Here is a 20,021-nt window from a genome sequence, read left to right as displayed (position 1 = left end):
GGAAGTCTCTACCCAGTCCAGGAAGGAAAGTGATTCACACAAGGTCACAAAGGAAGACAGTGGAAGACACAGAAGCAGAACCTAGCACTTCTGAATCTTTTTGAACACCCCCTTCTGAGAGTAAATGTAGCAATGCTTACTTAGGAAAAATGGAAAGACATGTGGGTCTCAACGCATATGGAACTCACCTCCTCAAAGATTTCCTATGATGCTCCCCACCCTCACTCTTAATTCTGGGTACCCACTGGGTGCTCTGACAGCACCATATTAGCTTGCCTTACCCCTGGGCTAAGTCCTGCTAAAAATGATATGAGAAGGTTAGATAAAAACTCACCCATTCAGTCAATAACAGTACTGATATTGATAGGGGAGAACAAGTGTTTGTAAGTGTAAGGGCATGTATGCATACATGTTTATATGTGTATCTGGGTGTATATTTGTATGTGGTTATCTATACATACATGTTTATGTTTCTTTATATGTGTGTGTGCCACATGTGTATGTAAAGACCCTGAATGGCCATACTTTTGTGGGTCCAATTCTGGAGTCTCTATTCTATTCCATCAGTCTATGTGTCTGTTTTTGTGCCAATACCATGCTGTCTTGATGATTACAGCTCTGTAGTAGAGGTTAAAGTCTGGAATTATGATGCCTCCCGCCTTGGTCTTCTTCTTCAATATTACTTTAGCTATTCGGGGTCCAACTAATCTTTGACAAAGCAGGAAAGAATACCCAATGGAAAAAAGACAGTTTCTTTAACAAATGTGCTGGGAGAACTGGACAGCAACATGCAAAAGAGTGAAACTAGACCATTTTCTTACACCATTCACAAAAATAAACTCAAAATGGATAAAGGACCTGAATGTGAGACAGGAAACTATCAAAACCCTAGAGGAGAGAACAGGAAAAAAACCTCTCTGACCTCAGCTGCAGTAATTTCTTACTTGACACATCTCCAAAGGCAAGGGAATTAAAAGCAAAATGAACTATTGGGACCTCATGAAGATAAAAAGCTTCTGCACTGAAAAGGAAACAATCAGAAAAACTAAAAGGCAACCGACAGAATGGGAAAAGATATTTGCAAATGACGTATCAGACAGAGGGCTAGTATCCAAAATCTATAAAGAACTCACCAGACTCCACACCTGAAAAACAAATAATCCAGTGAAGAAATGGGCAGAAAACATGAATAGACATTTCTCTAAAGAAGACATCCAGATGGCCAATAGGCACATGAAAAGATGCTCAATGTCACTCCTCATCAGGGAAATACAAATCAAAACCACACTGAGATACCACCTCACACCGGTCAGAGCGGCTAAAATGAACAAATCAGGAGACTATAGATGCTGGCGAGGATGTGGAGAAACAGGAACCCTCTTGCACTGTTGGTGGGAATGCAAAATGGGGCAGCCACTCTGGAAAATAGTGTGGAGGGTCCTCAAAAAAACTAAAAATAGATCTACCCTATGACCCAGCAATAGCACTGCTAGGAATTTACCCAAGGGATACAGGAGTGCTGATGTACAGGGGCACTTGTATCCCAATGTTTATAGCAGCACTTTCAACAATAGCCAAAGTATGGAAAGAGCCTAAATGTCCATCAAGTGATGAATGGATAAAGAAATTGTGGTTTATATACACAATGGAGTACTATGTGGCAATGAGAAAGAATGAAATATGGCCTTTTGTAGCTACGTGGATGGAAGTGGAGAGTGTTATGCTAAGTGAAATGAGTCATACAGAGAGAGACAGATACCATATGTTTTCACTCTTATGTGGATCCTGAGAAACTTAACAGAAGACCATGGAGGAGGGGAAGAAAAAAAAAAGTTAGAGAGGGAGGGAGCTAAACCATAAGAGACTCTTAAAAAACTGAGAATAAACTGAGGGTCGATGGGGGGTGGGACAGAGGGGAAAGTGGGTGATAGGCATTGAGGAGGGCACCTGTTGGGATGAGCACTGGGTGTTGTATGGAAACCAATTTGAAAATAAATTTCATATTAAAAAATAAATAAATACTATTATGCCCCCACAAACAAATAAATAAATAAATCATTGACGTGGACAAGATAGGGTGGAGGTTGCAACCCTGAGACAAAAGTTCAGAAATATCACTCAGATTGACAGTGTTCTGTTAACCAGTACCATTTGAATGGTTATTGGATTGGATTCTATTCTACCTAACCACCTTTCAGTTACAGATAAGACTGTCACAAGGGACTACTACACAGCCTCACTGGAATTCAGCACTGTCTATTGAATCCTTGTCACAGCAGACCAGTCTGTTAGACAAGACATGGAGCTTGGTTAAAACTGACTTGTTCTTTGTGATCCCTGCTAGACTTCATTTCAATTTTGTCATTTCTGTTGGGCAGTAAACATCACTGACAGATGTCATGGGGCATGGGGCAGATGGGCACATATTTTGGAACTTAGAATTCTTCTCTTGCTTAAAGTATATTAAGCATACTGATAACAATTCTGTTTGTCTGCAAGACTTCACCCAAGTTCATGTGCACTTCAGCCCATTCTCCTGTGTATTAGTAATTGCTTATTAGCCATAAAGTGAGTGTTTGAGCCAAAAAAAAAGACCTTGAATGGAAATGAAGTTGCCTAAACCTAACTTGGCAGATGAAGAAACAGTGAAATGCAGATAATTCATAATCACTTTGTTAATGGGTCAGAACTTGAACGCCATTTTCCCAACATGTTACAATATATAACCAATTGCAGTCCCTTAATAAATTTAGAGACAATGACATCTAACAAGGTGATAGAGAGAAAGGATTTAAGGTAAATCAATGACGACGGTGTACCACTCCAGTCTTAAATGCTCTTACTCAACCACAACAAAACCAGACAGTTTCTGCACAACTTGTCCTCCCCCCAGAAAGAAAGGAGTGCTGTCCTGTCTGTATTTATCAGCCATATGTGCTCTTCTGGAATGTCTGATTTTCCCATGCCATGCTCACAGATCCCTGTTTCCAAGGCACATACTTATATTCTGGCATTAAATCTACAAAACACAGCCTAGCACTCAGGATTTCTTCTAAGTACTGGGGAATAAGGAGGAAAACCTGTGTTTGGCTTCATATAGATCTTTGGAATCAAATACTTTTATTGGTCCAAATATAAATGGCATTGGAAAACTATGTCAAAATGTCCCAATTACCACTCAGGGAGCACACCTTCAGGCTGCAGTTTTTATGGATGAGGCATTAGTTCAAAATCCCCATTTTGCTGCATTGAATGAGCCTGATTTGCAATGTTCCTTATTGCAAAGAGACTCTGACTTAGCTAACACTGTGTTCGAGAAAGGAAGGACTATTCTAATGACTCTGCTTTAGTAAAATGGCTGCAGCAGAAGAAGCTTCGGCAAGAGCCAGTTCTATATTCCAGCCCTGGATGGGACATTCAATAAGCAGGATTTCATTTGGTGTATGCTCAATTTGGGGAGCAGGAGTGTAGGTGTTATTATTATTTCCATCCGGGGATGGATAACTGAAGTTCAGGCTCTTAAAACAATAAGCTGAAATTACAAAAACTAATATTCATGAAACAAGACCCCTATCTTACACCTCTCACAAAATTAACTCAAAGTGGATTCAGACTTAAATGTAAAGCCTGAAACCATGAAACTCCTAGAAAAAAACAGAGAAATAAAGCTCCTTGTTAATGATATTTTGAATGTGACACAGAAAGAGTAGCAACAAAATAAAAAATATATAGGTGATACTCTATCAAACTAAAAATTTCTGCACAGCAAAAGAAACCATCAAACAAAGTGAAAAGACAGCCTACAGAACAGGAAAAAATATTTTTAAGCCATATATCTGGTAAAGGATTGATATCCAAAATATATAAAGAACTCATACAACTCAACAGCAAAATAAATAAATAAATAAATAAATAAATAAATAAATAAATAATCCAATTAAAAAATGGGCAAAGGACTGGAATAGACCTTTTTCCAAAGAAGATACTCCAAAAGCCAAAATAAAAAGTTGTTCAACACCGCTGGTTTTTAGAAAAGGCAAATTTAAATCACTATGAGATATCACCTCACACCTGTTATATTATCAAAGAGACAAGAGGTAACAAGTGTTGACATGGATATGGAGAAAAGGGAACCTACAAGACTATGGAGAATCCTCCAAAAATTAAAAGTAGAACCACCATATGATCCAACATTCCATTTCTGGAAGTATATCCAAAGGAAATGAAAATATTAACTTGAATCAACACCTACAACCCCATGTTCATAGCAGTATTACCTATAATATCCAAGACCTTAGGTTGTCTGAACAATCTAAACATCCATCAATGGATAAATAGACAAAAAAGTTAGGATACGTATACACACACATACAAACACACACATATGTATGTACACATACACACACATGCATACACACAAAGTGGAATATTATTCAGCCATTAAAAATGAATAAATCCAGGGGCACCTGGGTGACTCAGTTGGTTAAGTGTCTGACTCTTGATTTTAGCTCACACACTCTTGATTTTAGATCTCACAATCTGTGAGATTGAGCCCCAGGTCGGGCTGTGCACTAATAATAGTGCAGACCCTGCTTAGGATTCATTTCCTCTCTCTATGTCCCTCACCCAAACTCTCAAAATAAATAATAAACTTAAAACAGTGAGTAAATCATACCATTTTTGGAAACAGATGGACCTGGGAGGCATTATGCTGAATGAAATTAATAAGATAAAGAAAGACAAATACTAGGGGAACCTGGGTGGCTCAGTTGGTGAAGCGTCCAACTTTGGCTCAGGTCATGATCTCACAGTTTATGAGTTCAAGCCCAGCATTGGACTCTGGGCTGACAGCTTGGAGCCTGGAGTCTGCTTCAGATTCTGTGTCTCCTCTCTCTCTTCCCCTCCCCCACTCACCTTCTGTCTCTCAAAAATAAAAACATTAAAAAAATAAAAAAAAGAAACACAAATACTATATGATCTCACTTACATGTGGAGTCTAAAACAAACAAACAAACAAACAAACACCCAACAACCAACAACAACAGAAAACAAACTCATAGAAAATGAGATCTGATTTGTGTTTACTAGAAACAGAAGGTAGGGGAGGAAAACTGGATGCAGGTGGTCAAAAGGTTAAACTTCCACTTATAAGATAAATAAGTAGTTGGGATGTAACACACGACATGATGACTAAAGCTAACACTGTTGTATGATATATGGGGATGCTATGTGATATACGGGGAAGTTATCAAGAGAGTAAATCCTTATCTCATCATAAGAAAAACTTTTTTTCTTTTTTCTTTTCTTTTTACTGTACCAGATGAAATTATACATGTTAGCTGAACCTATCGTGGTAATCATGTAAATCAAACTATCATGTTGTATACCTTAAATTTATACAGTGATATATGTCAATTATTTCTCAATAAAACTAGAAAAAATTAGGAAAAAAATAAACCTTAATACTCACTGTCCACATGAGTTTGAAGCCCACTTCTGGTATAGATGTTGTATCTGTTATTTACAACATAACAGACTACCCAAAATATGTTAGGTTATAAACAGCAGATTATTTGTTCATGGTTTTACATTCTGGGGTGAGCTTAGCTGAGCAGTTCTTGTGATACTCTCCCCAGGTCATGCACGTGTGTGCAGTTATCAGGTGGCCTAAGTGAGGTGAGCTGTGGCAAGGTGGGTGCATTTACATGCCCAGTTAGGGCTGTCAGCTGGGGTAGTGGTGTCTTCCATATGTCCTTTATAGCAGGATGGCCCTCATTTCTTATGTAATGGTCACAGAATTGCAAGAGTGCACACTTGTATGCAAGTGCTTATCCAGCCTCTCTTGTGTCGAATTAGCTTATACCCCATTAGCCAAAGAAAATCAGCTGTCAGTCCTAGAGTCAATCTGTGCAGGAGAGTGATCATCAGAATGCAGAGATTTTAGGAAACAAGATTTGTTGAGGGCTGTTCATGTAATAATCTCTCATAGCGATTTTGAAACCTAGGTCTGTCCGATTCCAGGGAAGGACTCTGCCCATAAAATAAAGTTGAGGACTTATTGCTTCAAGTTTTCTTATATGATTTTTCTGTCTAAACCATAATCAACATTAGTTGGATGACAACTTGAAACACCCACACACCCACACACAAAATTTCCATATACAACAGTTGCATTCATAAGCATGTACAGACAGCCAGAGTTAAAAAGCAAGAAAGCTCACAATAATGGGAATGTGTCAAAAGGATACAGAAGCCAACTGAAAGAGCTACCAATGACCAAAGCTGGAAGAATCTCATCAACAAAATAAACAAAGCAGTATTAGATTATAACCCAAAGCATATATATACAATGGAATATTACTCAGGCATTAAAAAGAATCTTGCCATTTGCAATGATGTAGATCGAGCTAGAGTATATTATGCTAGGTGAAATAAGTCAGTCAGAGAAAGAAAAATACCATATAATTTCACCCAAATGTGGAATTTAAGAAACAAAACAGATGAACATATGGGGGAGGGGGGAGAGGAAAACAAACCATGAGAGACTCTTGTTTTTAATTTTTTTTAATATATTTTTTTACATTTTTATTTATTTTTGAGAGACAGAGCACAAGTGGGGGAGGAGCAGAGAGAGAATGAGACACAGAATCAGAAGCAGGCTGCAGGCTCTGAGCTGTCAGCGCAGAGCCCAATGCGGGGCTCGAACTCACAAACTGTGAGATCATGACCTGAGCCGAAGTCGGGCGCTTAACCGACTGAGCCACCCAGGTGCCCCAGACTCTTTTTTTTAAAAGTTTATTTATATTTGAGAGAGAGAGAGAGTACAATCAGGGGAGGGGCAGAGAGAGAGAGAGAATCTGAAGCAGAGCCCAACAAGAAGCTCAAACTGCAAACTGAGAGATCATGACCTGGGCCGAAGTTGAATGCTTAACTGACGGAGCCACCCATGTGCCCCAAATCATGAGAGACACTCAAAGATAGAGAACAAACTGAAGGTTGATGGAGGGAAGTCAGTGGAGGATGGGCTAGATGGGTGATGAGTATCAAGGAGGTCACTTGTTATGATGAACACTGGGTGTTGTATGTTATTGATGAATCACTGAATTCTACTCCTAAAGCCAGTATTGCACTGTATGTAACTAACTATAATTTAAATCACAATTTGGAAGAAAAAAAAGATTATAACCTAAAGTATGAAATAAATATCCATGAGTCCATACTGACATAAATAAATGATTGAATACACAAATAAGTGGGAAAGAAGAGATAAGTATCCCATGCTTACAAATTCCAAATAATTTATATAGATACTCCATTCTCAAGGCAATGAATGAAGCATAACTCCCCAAATCTTAAGTGTGGGCTGAGTAGTGACTTCACTGTAAGGAGTATAAAAGGGGTAAGGGAGAAACCTGACAAATACCACCTCGTTCGATGCCAAGATTAGCATCCACAGTGATAAGTTGTCATGTTAACAGTATGTACCCTTAATAGGATATGATGAAAATGGCACTTTTCCTCTGTGTTCTTCCTCCCCAACCCATAACTCCAGTTGGATAATGGGAAAAAACTCAGGCAAATCCCAACTGAGTAACATTGTTAAAAATATCTGAAAGTACTTCTCAGTATTCTCAAATTCATCAGAATCTAGGAAAGTCTGAGCAATTATCACAGCCAAGAGGAACCTAAGAAGCCACCATGACTTACAGCAATGTGGTATCCTGGATGGGACTGTGGAAGACAGAAAGAACAGTAGTCTTTCCCTAAGTAAACACTTAGGGACTCGGAATAAAATATGGACATTGGTTAATAATAATATATCAATATTGATTCATTATGTGTAATAAATATACCATACTAATGTAAGATATTAATTATAGGAAATCCTAGATAATGGATATTATAATTTATAAGAAATATATATTTGGTCATTCAGGTGACCACAATATAGTTCTCATATATATATATATATATATATATATATATATATATATATATATATATATATTTATCCACAGTTCCCGGATCACATCTCCCAGGGTCCTTGAAATTTCCTAAGCAAAAAAGAGCAATAGGAACATCTTTTGACACAATATTTGGTCTTGTCCTCAGTTATGGAAATCACTTCAGAGCCATTAAGGTGAAATAGGTGTCTTGTTACTTACAAAAAACCTCTTTCCACCACAACTAGGTGTATGTTAATGAGGTGACATTTGGAAAATACCTAAGGATGGGCACTGGTGATCAGGGGAATCAACCCTGAATAGAGCAGGGGACTTTTATTCCCACCCTGATTTCTGGTTTGGGGAAAGTGGCTGGAGGTTGAATGAATCACTAATGACCAATGATTTAGCTAACTGTGCCTATGTAATGAAGCCTCCACAAAAACCCAAAGGACAGGGTTCAAAAAGTTTCTGCGTTAATGGACACAAAGAGACCTGGGGAGAGTAGCCACTCAGAGACACAGCATGGTAGGTCTATGCCCCTTCCCCATATCTTGCTCTATGTATGGCTTCCATCTGGCTTTCCTTGAATTCTATCTTTTTATCACAAACCAATGATCCAGTAAGTAAAATATTTCTCTGAGCTCTATGAGCTGCTCTAGCAATTCCAACCCAAGGGGGAGGCTGTCAGAACCTCTGATTTATAACTGGAGATTCAGAAGCACAGGTGATAACCTGGTCTTATGATTGGCATCTTAAGGGGAAGGGGGGCACTCCTATAGGATTCAGCCCTTAACTTGCAGCATCTGATGCTATCTCTGGGTAGACAGCGTCAGAATTGAACTGAACTAGAGGATACTCAGCAGGTCAGAGAATTGCTTGGAAATCCCCCAAAGCCCACACCCACACACTAGAATTGGGCTAAAAACCTATTTAAGGATACCATAGTTCCCCTTCGCCTGCACTTCACTTTCCACTGTTTCAGTTACTCGTCGTCAACCACAGTCCAGAAGCAGATGATCCTCCCCTTGTGATGTACTGTCAGAAGGTCAATAGTAGCCTAACACTATGTCACAGCGCCTACACATTCAGCTCACCTCACAATCACACGGGCATTTTGTCATTTCATATCATCACAAGAAGAAGGGAGAGTATAGTCCAGTAAGATATTTTGAGAGAAAAACCACATTCACATAAATTTTATTACAGCATATTGTTATAACTTTAGTTTATTATTAGTTATTGTGGTTTTTTTTTTTTTACGTTTACTTATTTTTTGAGAGACATAGAGAGAGCACAAGTTGGGGAGGGGCAGAGAAAGAGGGAGACACAGAATCCGAAGTAGGCTCCAGGCTCCGACCTGTCAGCTCAGAGCCCAGAACACGGCTCGAACTCACGAACAGTGAGATCATGACCTGAGCTGAAGTTGGACGCTTCACTGAGCCACCCAGGTGCCCCTAGTTATTGTTGTTAATCTCTTACTCTGATGAATTTATGAATTAAACTTTATAAAAGGTATGTAATGTGTAGGATTTATGAATTAAACTTTATAAAAGGTATGTAATGTGTAGGAAAAAATGTAGTCTATCCATGGTTCTGTACCATCTGCAGTTTCAGACACCCACTGGGGGTCTTTGAATATATCTCCCACACATAAGGGGGGACTTCTGAATACAAGAACTCCGTACAATTTTTGTAATTTTTCTGTAAATCTAAAACTATTGTGAAAAAAGTTTACTAATAATTTTTTAAAAAGCAAGAAACAGGCTAGTAAAGCCTTTTCTATAGAGATAGAAGACAAAAAGCTGATTATTTTTAGCACAAAAAGATCTTAAAGCAAGCTGATATAGTAAACAATATGACCCTAATACACAAATGGGCAAGGAACACAGATAATTTATGGGAGTAAAGAGGCACAAGAAAAGCAAAGTTTAACAACTAATAATCAAAAATAGTTAATGAAATGTGAATCATTTTAAACCTTCTAAAAACTATTTTAAAAATGATAATATCGGGGCACCTGGGTGGCTCAGTCGGTTGGGCGGCCAACTTCGGCTCAGGTCATGATCTCGCGGTCCGTGAGTTGGAGCCCCGCGTCGGGCTCTGTGCTGACAGCTCAGAGCCTGGAGCCTGTTTCAGATTCTGTGTCTCTCTCTCTCTGACCCTCCCCTGTTCATGCTCTGTCTCTCTCTGTCTCAAAAATAAAAAAACATTTAAAAAATTTAAAAAAAATGATAATATCATGTGCTTATTAGGAAGTCTAACAAGAGTCACTCTTTCACAAAGTTGTAACATCTACTTGCAAATTAATCTGAAAAACTTTTTCCATAATATAAATATGCTTATTCTTTTTGTCATGGTAATCTCATTTCAGCTAAACTTCTCTTGGAAAGTAATGTATGTGTAGCATATTTGCCATTACAAGATCACCATTACAGAATTATTTATAAAGATGCAAACTTAGAAACTGCCTTAACTCTCAGCAATAAGAGTGGTTAAATAGTCCTTAGTTTCATCTACCTGATGAAAAGACAGGAGGTAATTAAAATGACATTTAAAAAAGCAATGTAATGAGATAGAATAGTGTCTCTGTAAAAAAAAAAAAAAAAAAAAAAAAAAAAAAAGTGGCCAAATATTAAGTTTATCTATAAAGTATTTTAATGCTTACATTAAACAATGCACAGCCATAGAGGATAAATGTATCGATACTTATCATAGCTTTATTTGCATTTTAGAACCCAGTTGCTGCTTTTATTTTTAACTGTCCTAAATTTCAGTTTATGAACAAGTATTTTATTTGAACACCAAAACAAAGATTACAAAGAAAAATAAGGAAATGTTAAAAGAAATGAAAAGAAGAAGCAACAGGGCGAAAATGGAGTCACTTGCCTCCAAACAGCAAACCAAGACTTAATTGTAGCAATGTGAATTTTCCCTGTCAATCTGGAATTTCCCTATTAGCACTCTTGAGATAACTGACATGATTGACTCCCTGATTCCCTCAAAGGAAGGTGACCATGCCCAAAATAATCCTTTCTTTTCTTTTACTAATAACTTCCTTGTCCCACCCCGTTTTTGCCTACAAAAGTCTTCCAAGTTTCCTTGAAGCATTGTTCCTTTCTACTGGCTACACGGGATGCTGCCTGATTCATGAAGCATTAAATAAAGCCAATTGGATCTTCAAATTTACCCAGTTGAATTTTTGTTTCTTAAAAGAAGAAATTGCAATTTCCCATAGTGGCAAAATCTGTTGTATTTGGCACATAGGGCTTTGAGATGTTTCATTCTGCTTATCTACAGTTTCCCTATTTTCTTTAGTGAGTAGATATTACACTATAATTGAAATATTATCCATAAAAGTTAGCACCTGAAGGACTGATATGGTTAATGTGTCCACCAGCCCGGATGTGTACAAAAAAGGGAAAAGTTTCTGGAAGTGAAAAGAAATGGCCATCTGTCAGCTTGAAATCCAGTTAGCACATCTTTAAATCAGCATGAACACACACAATGAATAGAAAAAGATCTTGTGGGAGCCACAAAAAAAAAGCTATTTCTTAAAAATTGTCTTTCTGTAAGTTCTTATGTTGCTTTTTAATTCACTGTTTGCAGTCCATATTTTTTTTCCCTAATTATTCTAAAGTTTAAAATGGTAAATTTATGTTTCTTGTGCTTGGGGGACTCAGAAGAATGTCTTGCTTTGCAACTGAATAAATGGTAGAGCATTCTCACATTGTTTCTTGACCTTAAATGTTACCTCACAATGGAATCCTGCAAGTCTTAAGAGGGGACCCATACACTGATGGATGGGTTGATTGATTAGGTTTGCCCCAGTCTGAAGGCAAAGGGCTGGACCAGACACTCTGCGAGGGGCCCTTCAGCTCAAGGGTTGAGATCTCAGCTCAGCCAATCTTGATGCTGTCAGTAAGAATCACCAACAGACATTATCCCTTTTTAAGACATCACTTGTCACCAGAGCCCAGGTAGCAGTAGTCAGAAGCAGCTGATAAGAGTTCCTTTTTTTCCCCCTCATCCTGATAACGTTTTCTAGACACTCAAAAATTTCTCCTACAACAGTGAAGTACTTTTTCTAAATACAAGAGAAAAGCTGTATTTAAATGTCCACAATTTGATCTGTATCCCCAAATACAAATTTTGGTCCAGATGTAAGCCATTTTAGGGAATGAAGGAGACTTATATAGCCAACAGACCCCTTGGGGCAGTGGCCTAGGCGACAAAGTCAGCACCAGTAGAGATTCCAGGCAAAAAGATCCAATTCTAGTTTATTTGGGGGGTTCGAGTGAGTCTCGAGTAGGAATAATAACATTTCCTGCATAAAGTTGCTATAAGGATTTTTTATTACCAAAAAGAGATATTAATACAAATTTCTTAATGAAATGCATAACATAATAAGTACTCAAAAAACCATGAGCCATTATTAGACAGAAATACAGCTTTGGGCTAAGAATGGATCTAGCTTTTCAGAACTTCAGGAAAATTTCGAATGAGCACAGACTCCTCTCACCTCAGAGAGACAACACTCATAGTCTCGGCTTTTTTTTTTTTTTTTTTTTTTAATGGGTGTTTATTTTCTTATCTTGCTTACAGAATGGTAATAAAGAAAACAAGTTTAAAAATATATTGAATAACATTCTCCACAGAGTAGCCAGAATAATTTGAAAAATAAATATGAAAATGTCACTTTTCTGCATAAAATTCTTTGAACATCTAAAATCCCTAGCAGATGGTAAAGGGCCTTCACCTCTGCAGACCCCTCTAATTGTGGGAGGAACTGCAGCCACAGTGACCAGACTTTCTGATCTTCCAAAGTACTCTACTCTTTCTAACCTCCAGGCCTTTGTTCCTGCTGTCCCCCACCCCTGCCCCCCTGGAGGTCCTTTTCCTTGTCTCTTGACTGCCAGATTCCTATTCATTCTTCAGATTTCCTTTAAATACCACAGTGTCAGTGGGCCATCCCTGACCCTGTAGACCAATTTTCATCCTGCTCTGTTATTCTCTCTTATAGAACACTGTCATTTTCCTCCTTTACACTTAGCACTTATAACAAGATTTAATTATGTAATTATCCCTGTGTTAACAGCCTGACTCTGCCACTGGTTTGTCAACTTCATGGGGGCAAGACCATGTCTGTTGTGCTCATCATCACAACTCAACACACAGGGAAGTGCCTGGCACATGGCAGGCTTTGGATAAATACTGGAAAAAGAATGATTTTATGGAAGGGAGGGAGGAAGGAAGGAAGGAAAGGAGGGAGGAAGGAGGGAGGAAGGGGAGAAAAGGAAAAGAAGGTGGAGGGAGGGAAGGGGGAGAGAGGAGGGAGGGAAGGGGGGAGAGAGGAAGGAGGGAAGGGGGGAGAGAGGAGGGAGGGAAGCAAAAGGAAGAAAGGGAGGGAGGAATGAAGAGAGGCAGGAAGGAAGAAAGGAAGGAGGGGAGGATGGAAAGAGGGGAGAAAGGCAGGAAGGAGGGAAGGGAGAGAGGAAGGAAGGAAAGGAGGATGGGAGGAAGGGAGAAAAAGAGGATGGAAGGGAGGGAGGGAAGAAGGGAGGAAGGAGGGAAGGAAGAAAGGGAGGGAGGAGGGGAGGGAGGCAATATTATCACTATACTTTAATACTGAGGATAAGGACACTCTAGAAGGTAGCATTTTTGGCAGGGTCAGTCTTCTGTTTTCTCTCCTCTCTGATCTCTGAACTCAAGTCTTTCCTACAAGTCATTCGCCTTTCCCCGCTTGGCCTTCTGGGGAGTGGTGTCTGGAGCTCTGTGCTCCTCACCTCCCTCCCTGTGACACAGATCCTGCAACTCACCATCCCCAATCCTTTCTCTTCTCTGACAGAAATCTCCACTCTGGAAGCAGGCTGAGAAGGATGCAATCAGCTGGCTCGGGCTATGATTTCAATTACTGATATGCGCCTCGTGCCATGCCTGTCCTGCGGGTATCTACACGGTAATCCATGCATCAACACTAACACAGTGGCTCTCTAATGAAGTTCCTGGCATCATAGGAGACTGGGGAGGGATATTCCAGGGATGGAGGTGGGAAGAAAGGCTTTTCTGACCTCTCAAGTCTCAAAGACTTTTACCAAAACAAGGTTAGAGATATGGTTATGTGGGTTAAAAAACAAAAAACAAAACAAAACAAAAAAACCCCATAAGACAAACCACCAGCTAACATGAACAGTATGATCTTATTATTGTAACATAATTATATGCATAGATAATGTCCGATATATCCCTGGGAGTTAATCAGGCTTATCTGTTAGTGGTGGGATTAGGGCTTTGCTATGTATTATATATTTATATAATTACATATTTGTACATATCATACTATCAAAATGTCCTACTGTGCTTTTGAAAAGGGAAAAAAGAATACGAATTTAAAAGTCACCTCAAAGAATGAAGAAAAACCGGCCAAACTGTCCTGTGTCCTATTCCTCTGCAGGTTTGGTTTCTACTGTCCCTGCAGATACCTTTAAGGCACCAGCAGCTCCATCTGGGGAGAGTCCCTCTCTTACTCTGGCTTCTCCTTACTTTCTTTATTATGCAATCACATCACTTTGAGGGCCAGACTCAGAGACAGTACGGAGACTGAGAGAAAAATGGGCCAGAGTCCAGAACACTTGGTTATGTCCTTGATCTGTTTTTGTTCACGTTGAGTTGAACCTTCTCTAAGTCAGTCTCCATTTCTGGGCCTTGCTTCTCTGTAAACTGTCCTGGCTTAGATCTTCTCTTAAGAGCCCTTTAAAAGCTCAAAGCTTCCATGTCTCAGCAAATTGCTTATTCCAGAAACTTCTGGAAGCTCTGTTGGACTGACACTTTTGGCTGCTGCTCTGCCCTAGTTTCACCTGTGTATCTTCAGGGAAAAAAAAAAATGTCCAGCTAGAAGTCTTAAGAGGAACCCTGGGCATCATTGATAGTGCAAGCATATAATTTAATTTAACATTCAAACTAGTACACTGGCCATTAATAATTATGTTTGAAGATCAGCCATCCACTGGGGGTTATCCTGGGAGCAGCTGGACACGGGAAAGAACCCAGGCTTCGGTCCAGGGGTCCTGGCTTCCTAGTCCAGATACTCACATTTTGGTTGTGTGACCTTGGTCACTAGACTATAAGCTCCGTGAAGAAAGGGGAAGGGCTTGTTCTACTCATAATGACATCTTCCTTTAGAAAGTGCCCCTAAAATATGTCTCAAAAAATGATTAACTGGAATAGCATTGATTTTGCCAAGTGGAAAACTGGGCTAATGACATGTTGTCTTAAGTTTCATGTGGAGTCTGGCACATGATTGCATAAGTATCAATTTGGGTTGCTGCTTTTTTTTTTTTTTTACCCAATTTTATAGACGAAAACTCTAAGGCTTAAAGAAGCTACATCACATGTCTAAGCATCAAAGTGGGTTGTGATTTTGCCTATTTTTCCTTTTCTTTTTAAAAGGAATCTTTAAACTTAAATCAATCTTTAAACTTAATTTTGCAAAAAAAACCCCTTATTTTTGCCATATATATAATATATATTATATATATAATATATATAAGCATGCAATATATATATTATATAAATAATATAAACATGTATATATACACACTTACTTAATTTATAAGAACATGCTACCAGTTGCTGGTTAGATTTGGGCTAGAATCCATGTTAGCCATTGATGTCTACACCAGGGTTTTCACAATTATCCCTCAGACCATACTTCTTTCCTATCCCAAAGTCATCCTTTCCTCAATTTTAAGCTCATGAGAGACAGAGAACCTGATACATTTTCCCCTAAGAAATACAGCTCCAGTAACAGCTTCCTGCCCCTTACCCCCCACCCCCAACACTCCTTCAACATATAATTCAGAACTGTCTCTAGCAAATATTACTTTGGGCTCTAAAATAAGGTCCCTCCCCTCCCTGTAAAAAGGTAAAACTGAATAATGTTTCCTGAAAAATAAATGCAAATGTTTCCCTGAATGACATTTCTATTGTCTGTGACTTATGTGGCTTTAATGAAAGTATTTATATCAGAAAAATGAGAGAGGAAAGCATAAGGTAACCCAAATCTCTTTCTGGCTGGAAAAGCTCTCAAGTCACTGTAGATGGTTTTGCCAAAAAGGCTTGGCAAGAAGCAGTGATATTTGCAAATCGTTCAGTGAAACTGCTTTTATTTAGTCAATTTCATTCTGGTGTCCAATGGGTTCTCTGCACAGGGATATGTTTCTTAGACAATGACAAGCCTTACACCAAATTATGAGCTATAGCTGAAAATACTGTAACAGAATGTCACTCCTGATTTGTTTTCTGAGCTGGAGCTACGTGGTTAGAAATATCAAAGGGGTGATCCATGGGAGTGTAAATGCTCATTTTGGGGAGAGGAAAAACTTGAAATGGCTGTGGAATTGGGCACCACAGCAGACAAGCATGGCCAGACGGATCGTTGCTTGCTCCAGGAAAGGGAAGAGAGACGGTCTCCTGAGCCAGCTGGCGTCTGACCAGTGAGCTCCCCACCACTCCCAGCAGTGTTATTGCCTTCGTCACACATGGATCCAGCTTTGCAACCAAACTCTGCATCTGAGATCCAAGACAGGACTCCTCCCAGAGGGCAAAAATAATCTCTTCAGAGTTTACGGTTACCTAGCCAGAGGAGAGCCACTCTGTACTGGTTTGAGACAACAAAAAGATACTAAGTGCTTAGAGGAAACGGTGAGGAACGGTGTTGGGAGAATACCGGCTTTGGAATCAGACAGAGCAGCTTCAGAATATTAGATGTAGCCTAGAACCGTATGGAAGCATTACCACCTCTAAAATCCTCACTTTGCCCATCTGTAAAATGGGGAGACTTTTTGTGGTATTAAGCTGCTCTGAGATGTATTTAATGTGTATAAGGACCCAGTGCATGCCAGCATGCCCCTTTCTCTGGTTCTGAGAGTAGGAGCAGTTCCTTCATGCCCCTCACTGGAATGTAAGGGTTATCTACTCAGAGCAGCTTCTTCAGGCTGGAGGGAACATGTGCTTGATATTGGATCACATCACCAAAAGACAGTGACATACCATGTGAGCTACATGTATGCTCTGCAGGGCGGACTGCAGTGCACCAGGGGGAAAGGGAATCATTCAGCATCAGACCAATGTGGACTTCTGAGAGAGGGGGATCTGAGCAAGTTACTCAGCCTCACTAAGCCTCAGTCTGCTCAACTATAAAGTGGGGATATAATTCTATCACATTTTTATTAGAAATAATGTATACAAAATGCTTTACACAATGTGTTCAGCTCTCAGCACATGACTATTATAAATATTTCAGGTTTTGAGAATCCTCTAACATTCCTTCTTCATATCCTCAATTTAACTACACTTACCCATACACAATTTTACAGCTGGTTTTATATTTTAAAATTGTGAGGGGAATAAATCTTATTTAATATATATATTTTTATCTTAATTATATTAAATTATATATATATAATTTAATATATATATATATATATATATATATATATATATATATATATATATAATTTATTTATTTTTTGGGGAGAGAGCATGAAAGAGAGAGAATCCCAAGCAGCCTCCGTGCTGTCAGCACAGAGAGAGCCCCATGCAGGGCTTGATCATACCAACTGTGAGATCATGACCTGAGCCTAAATCAAGAGTCAGATGCTCAACTGACTAAGCCACCCAAGTGCAACCCTTATTTTAGATAAAAGGTATGAAACAAAAAATCCAAAAACCTACATGTTCCAAGGACCTCCTTAAACTGCATACCTATTTTTACAGAAGAAGAAAGGGATGCAAAAAATAAAAGTATCCTGACTACGTCAGAGAGAACTATGCGACTGTTGCCAGAAATACTTGGTAACTTGCTGTTTGTGTTAAATGAGGCAATTTTCTGACAGTTATACTATTGCTATATGTCTAATGTGAGTGTGTGCCTAATGGTCTTTGAAACTATCCCAAAGTGTGCAGTCCAGTTAGTACCCAGTGTTGACTGAGCCATATGTGTACTAACTTGTGTCAATATTTTGCTTATGATGATGGAAAACAGTCCCAGTTGTCTGAGGTTGTACAATACTTGCTAGGGCTTTGGAAGCAAAATCTCCCCTTAAGACCTTGATAGATGATGAGATCTTGTCTGAATTATAGTTAGGAAGTCATCAAAGGTACTCTGTCTTCTTAATCCTATGACATCTGCCTGTTCCATCAGGAAGATATAGTCACTAAATGTAAGACTGGCTCAGCTGCTTCTATCAGTGTAGTTTTTAAAAGCAGGGACACTTCTGTTCTTATTTCAGCTCTGCTAATTACCAGCTTTGTTACTTTGGAAACATTACACAATCTTCCTGAGCCTTAGTATCCTCATTGGGAAAGCCTGAGATAGTAATCCCAACTTCACAGAGTTGCCATCATGGTCAAATAACATAGTGTGTACAAAGACCTGAAGAGAGTACATAAAGGTGCATAAAGGGGGTTGAAAAATGACAACCATGATTACTACCATTATGAGTTCCTTAAGAAATGTTCAGTTCCTTTGTGATTATTAAATGCTGTCAGGGATAAGTGATGGAACAAAGTGAAATCATTTGGTAGATTTTGCATCTAGGAAACCACTTAATGCCAGGCAAATTGGCCTGCTGTTGACTGTTTGAAGCATGATTCATTTTCAAAACTTTGCACTATTTTGAGAAGTTAACTATATCATGCATTCTTAAACAATTTTAGCAGCATAGCTTTTGCCAAAGAATGACATAATTTGACCTTCTTTGCGTAAAGGATAGGGACATAAAGATAATGAAGAAGAGAAGAATGGAAGAGCTTTATTCCAAAGGGACCAACCAAAAACAAAAAAGTTCAATGAGGATCTTTTAAGAGTTCCATAACTTTCATTAAGTCCCAACTTTTGCCGTTTTGCTAATTCATCTCCATTTCCCCATGCACATAAGCAAAAAGTCTATAAAAGCTTGACTTCTTGCTACTTGTGTACTATTCATTTCATCTTTTGGTACCTCAGTTTCTTAAGCAGTCATTTGGGAATAAAATAATGCTAACTTGTAGAGTTATTAGGGATATTAAATAAATATTAGCAATATTAATATTATAAGTATTCCATAAAAATAACTTAGCAATGAGTCTTTCTTTAAAGTCATATTTGAAAAGGAGTTAAAATCAATTAGTAGTAAAGTTCCTTCTTCCTTCAGATTTGCAACTTTAAAAACAAATATAGAAAAAAAAAAAGAGTCCATGAGCTTAACCAGGGGAAGAAGTAGAATAAGGAGGTGGTGGTGGATTTGGTCATGGACAACTGGGAAGTGGGGAAAGTGGGAGAGTCTGAGGGCTGGCGCTCTGGATTTGCAAGAAGGAAGCAGAGGATGAGGACACCTCCTAGAGAGATGGAAAAGACCCCTATGCATGACCCTGTGGCAAGACACCGGGCCCTAAATGACCCCTCCCAGTGACGCAAATTCCCCATATAGAGATGTTAGACCATGTTCTCTTCAGAATGACCATCATCCAAAACACCAAAGGATGTTTTAACCAAACTCTTTGTGAACTTCACGGTCTTCACTATTCAATACACATTCTTCCCAGAGGACATTCTCCTTGTCATGAGCAAACATTTGATAATGTTACCTCACAAGAGAGCACCATGTTCTGACTGATAGGTGAAAGGGGTAGTTTTTAGGAACCGGCTCCAGACAGAAGGGTAATTCCCCATGAATCCATGCCTCATGCATCGACATATACACACATGCACAGGCACACAACACGTGCAGGAACTGCTTATCTAACACCGGACCATTTGGAAGAGAGTTTATCTAAAACATGGGGTTTCTGGGGGCGCCTGGGTGGCTCAGTCAGTTGGGCGTCGGACTTCGGCTCAGGTCACGATCTCGCGGTCCGTGAGTTCAAGCCCCGCGTCGGGCTCTGGGCTGATGGCTCAGAGCCTGGAGCCTGTTTCCGATTCTGTGTCTCCCTCTCTCTCTGCCCCTGCCCCGTTCATGCTCTCTCTGTCTCAAAAATAAATAAAATGTTAAAAAAACAAAAAATTTTAAAAAATAAAACATGGGTTTCTGGACAAGT

Source organism: Panthera leo, chromosome E2, assembly GCF_018350215.1.
Source record: "Panthera leo isolate Ple1 chromosome E2, P.leo_Ple1_pat1.1, whole genome shotgun sequence".
NCBI classification, from domain to species: Eukaryota; Metazoa; Chordata; class Mammalia; order Carnivora; family Felidae; genus Panthera; species Panthera leo.
Note: the sequence above shows the minus strand (reverse complement) of the source record.